Below are 5,064 nucleotides of genomic sequence, written 5' to 3'. Positions count from 1 at the left end.
TGCTTCATGTGCCTTTAGAATACGTTTCATATACCTATTTTTTTTTTACCCTTTTCAGGATGACTGACAGGAAAGGAAATGGTAAAGGAAAGGCCATTAGCTGGAGTAAGAGGAAAAGAACTCAACAGAACGCTGAAATAGCAGATGAGCTACTCTCTGAGAGACGGATCAGTGAGAGAGACATAGTTAATCAGAGCACACGTCCCACTGATCCGTATAAGTTCACCAACCTTTACTCAGAGCTAATGTTCCCAGATTTTCAGAGTAGGAACCTGCACATGGAAAGGAAACTTCAGATCCCCACAGAGCTGCAAAAGTTTACTGAGGATAGAATTAAATAGCGGGGATGGGTGTTCCTAGATAGGGAACTTGTGACTGTGATCGCGTTGTGGGTCCGTGAATTTTATGCAAATTACTACACGGGGGCCCTCGATGCAGTTCACCTACGGGCAAGAAAATCTCAGTTACTGAGGAGGTGATAGAGCATACCCTCCACTTTTTGCCTAGACCAGTGGAAAGATGCTTTTAAAGATGAAGAGGGTGAGAGGAAGATGATGACGTTTGACTGGGATTAGGTGATGGCAGTCATTGCCAGACCAGGGAGTTCATGGATCTATGGAGCAGACAAGACAGCTCCCAGGGCTATCTCAGTCCATGTTCTGACCATTGAGGCTCAGATTTGGTAGCATATCTTAGCCAATTACGTGTTGCCAAGCACCTACGAGACCAATATTATTACTGACATGGCGGTCTTGATTTAGTGTGTCTTGGAAGGTAAGCAGCTATACCTTCCAAGGCTCATCAGAAAGCACATGGGGTGGGCTCACCACATTGGCAACCTGGCCTATATCATATCATATGTTGTTGTTTTTCAGATGCAAGTCGTAACCCACCTCGGTGAGTTTGCGGGATGGTGACAGATGCGGAGGATTGTTTTTATCCTTGTATTTTGTTCATTTTGATGTAGTATCTCTCACTTTTGTATTTTCTATCTCGTTGCCTAAGAGGCTTACTTTGAAAGTTAGGAGGTTGTTGTTTTATTTCAAAAAAAAACTCTGTTGTATTCTGTGAGCTAGCTGGCCTAAACTCCGCAGCCTTTGACTTGTTCTTTTTTGTTTACTATATATATATATATATATATATATATATATATATATATATATATATATATATATATATATATATATATATATATATATATACACACTCTTGTTTATCTTGTATCTGTGATTTTTTTTTCTTATCTTTACTTTTTAGCTATCATGTGAATGTTTTGCGCTTTTGTATCTCTGTTTTTGAGCTTATTTCTTCATCGAGCTTATAGTATTATTACTTCCTTCCATTTATATTGTTGTAAGAGCTTAGAACTATCGTGACACTCTATTATCCTTTGCTTTACGGCATGAGGTAAGACTTAGGGTGATAGGTGTTACAAGTTTTCTACGTCATGCTGGATTTTATAGAAACTGATTTTGATAAGTGAATGCTAATCAAACCATAATTAATATTTAAGAATTATGTGGTGAAAAAACTATGTACTAGGCTTAACCTCTTTATCATAATAGATTGTTTAAGGAATTGAAAGTTTGTTAAGATTCAGAGAAATTAAATTTTCAAGGAATTGAGATTTGACTAACTATGGTTTTCCGTAGAAACATCTTTGCATGATCAAGATAGGGAGTGAGAAGCATTTGTTCCGAAGTTTCAACATCTCTGAAACCTTAACATTTTAATCTCATTACTTTTTCTACTCAATTACTGCTTCCTTTATTGACATTGCTATTTTTTTATTCAAAGTATTTCAACTCATGTTTTTAATTGTCTGACTAGAATAATCAATTAACTAATCGTTTGCTTAATCTGTTAATCCTCATGGGAACGATAATCCTACTCACTGTGCTATTACTTGATACGATTCGGTGCACTTTGATGTGTAAGCATCTTATACCCTTTTTACTATCATTTTCTAGTTGTATTTAGTTAAATTTTATTTATTTTCACTTAATTCTAGTGCAAAAATCACTTTTGGATGCTACTTTGAGTTTTCTTGTGTTTTTATGATTTTAGGTGAAATTCGGAGCAGTTTGGCAGAGTTTGGAGCTAGGAAGGAAAATGCCGTATGCACACGCTGAACGCCCTACCAGTGTTCCACGCCAGCAGGGGACACAGGCTAGCAACGTGCTCTCTCCCCCTTGGGCGTTTAACGCCCATTCTTGGCATTAAATGCTAGCAGCAGTCTGTTTCACACCTCTTTAGGCTTCTCAAGTGGATTTTGCACCTCTTAGCTTATTTTTATTTTCTTTTTGTAATTTTTAATTACAAGCAATATCTTTTAGGTTTATTATCTATTATTTTATTTTATTTTCTTATCAAATTAGGTTAGTATTTAAAGGAGAATATCACTTAGGTCTAGAATCTTGTTCCTTCCACACTTTTTAGAACCCTATTTTCTCTGTAAGTTATGAGCAACTACACCTCCTGATTAAGGTTAGGAGCTCCATTTATTTCTATAGATTAAGATTATTATTCTTCTATTTTAACTAATGATTGATTCAATTCTAAGGATTGTTTTTGTTCTTAATTTTATGAACTGGGTGGAACGAGAGTATGACCATTTTCTACATGAGTTCTTGTGATTCTCGAGAGAGTTATCTCACTTGAACTACAGCTTGAAAACATTCCTCTTAGACGGCTAATTACACAAACCGATGGGGATAAAAAACATCTATTCAGCCGGTTTGGCATGATTAGGGCCTTCGTGGTATAAACTAGTTTTTCGAACTTCACCCTCTAATCTGAGTCAAGTGACCACAAGAGTGGCAGTTGATGAAGGTTAGAGGAGGGTAAATCGCTAAGAATATAGGATTTAGACACTTATGATTTGCCATAGAATGAGTCATTCATTGTTAAAATAGTTGGTAAGACGTTTTAATCCGGAAAGATAAACATCTCTGAGACCTTAACTATTTTCTTATATTGATTTTACACCAAACCTTTAATTTCTTTCTTTATTTTCTTGTTATTTGTTCTATGCGTTACAACAACAACAACTCTCTTTTACTGTTTTCCTGACTAAGTCCAACAGGATAACCATTGCTTGCTTAGTCCGACAATCCTCATGGGATCGACCCTCACTCACCTGAGGTATTACTTGGATGACCCGGTGTACTTGCCGGTTAAGCTGTGGGAAATTCGATTTCCCGCACCATGTTTTTAGCGCCGTTGCCGGGGATTGTTTATGATTGACAGCTAACAGTTGTCTTATTACTTAGATTAGGTATTTTTATTAGTTTTTGTTTATTTAAGTTTCTCTTAATTTTTGATTTTCTCTTTGACTTATTTTTTTTTCGATTTTCGAATTTTATCTTATTTATCTTCATATAATTTTCAATCTTAAGTTTGATGTCCTATTAGGGTTTTTCGTTTTTTCAAAAATATAAGGGTCATTGTCTTGTTAGTTTTTGAAAATTTTTAAGTTATTTTCTCACTTGTTGTTTCAAATTTTTAGGGTAATTGCTTACTTTGTTTTAATTCTTTCATGTAGGATATCTCACAGGGAGTTCTCTATACTCTGACATAGAGACTCCCACTTGTTCTTTGTCTCTTATTTGTGTATACAGGAACATGAAGAGTTCACTATGGATCCGAATGGGAGTGCACAACTCAGAAGAACCTTGGGCTCTTACACAGCTCCCACTCCTGATTTCTATGGAAGGAACATTAGTGTACCTCTTACACAGCTTCCACAGAAAGGCTCCAATAAATTCATCTCTAACTTCCTGTAAATCTGTGATACTGTAAAGACCAATGAAATAGATCCTAAAGTCTACAAGCCGATGCTTTTCCCATTTGCTGTGAGAGATCAAGCAAAGGACTGGTTAGATGATGACTGCAAATTTGCATAACACAAATTCCTTCGGCAAGTGTACCGAATCGCCAAGTAATAACTCACTGTTGAGTGAGGTCGATCCCACAGGGATTGATGGATTAAGCAACTTTAGTTAGGTGATTTATCTAGTCAAGCAAATATTTGATGATTTTGTGTAATTGAGTGAACAATATTGTGACTCACAAAGAAAGTAAATGTGCGGAAAGTAAATTGCTGAAGAATAAAGAGTTGAAAGTAAATCATGAAAGGTAAATGGCGGAAACTTAAATGACAAGAAATTAAAAAGCTGAAACTTAAATGACAAGAAATTAAAAGCAAGAATGTAAACAGCAATGAAAGATAAATTGCATGAAATGTAAATGGGTTCTGGGTGCTAGGAATCAAAGATAACAAGAAATTCAAAGCAATTGAAATGAAGAACAACAATGGGTGAGATTCATTAGGGATTGGAGTTATTATGATTCTTCATGAATCAATAGTTCCCAACTTCATTCTCAATCATATGAAGTAGATCTATGGCAGATTGTAAATAATTAAGTTCCAATTCCTTGGCAACCCAATTTCTCTTAACACATTCAATTGCCAATTCCTTGATCTAATCGTTCATGAGAAGAGGTTAAGTTCAAATTTCTAATCCATAAGCCACTGATGAATCCACATTTCATGGTATTTTTTTGCTCTAATTGGGTGGATTTCATCAACTTTCCTTGCATTTATTCAATGAAATAGCTTGATTTTATAAATTCTCCATAAATTATGCTCAAAAGTGAAAACATGCTTCTTAGGCCCTTAATTGTTAAATTTTATTTACTTTAATTCCATTTGATGCCTTGATGTGTTTGTTGAGTAATTTCAGGCCTGTAAGGCAAAGATTGGATTGGAGGAATGAAGGAAAAGCATGTAAAAGTGGGGAATTCATGAAGAAATGGAGTTTGGAGCTTTTCAGCAAGTGTGCGCATGCACAAGTATGCGTGTGCACACACAAGTGAGAGTCAGCAAGTGTGCATGCGCACAACCTTATGTGCGTATGCACAAGTGGAAAATTAGAAAGTGTGCACATGCACACGTTTGTGCGTACGCACAGGTGATAGCACGTGACCTCATTAATATAATTCTCTGGCTGCGAATTTTGGGCCCCTAAAACCCAATCCAACTCATTTCTGAAGCTATTTCAA

The sequence above is a fragment of the Arachis ipaensis genome, chromosome B2, assembly GCF_059453495.1.
Source record: "Arachis ipaensis isolate K30076 ecotype BB chromosome B2, ASM5945349v1, whole genome shotgun sequence".
Classification (NCBI taxonomy): domain Eukaryota; kingdom Viridiplantae; phylum Streptophyta; class Magnoliopsida; order Fabales; family Fabaceae; genus Arachis; species Arachis ipaensis.
The sequence above is the reverse complement of the archived record's forward strand: the minus strand, read 5'-3'. Positions refer to the sequence as shown.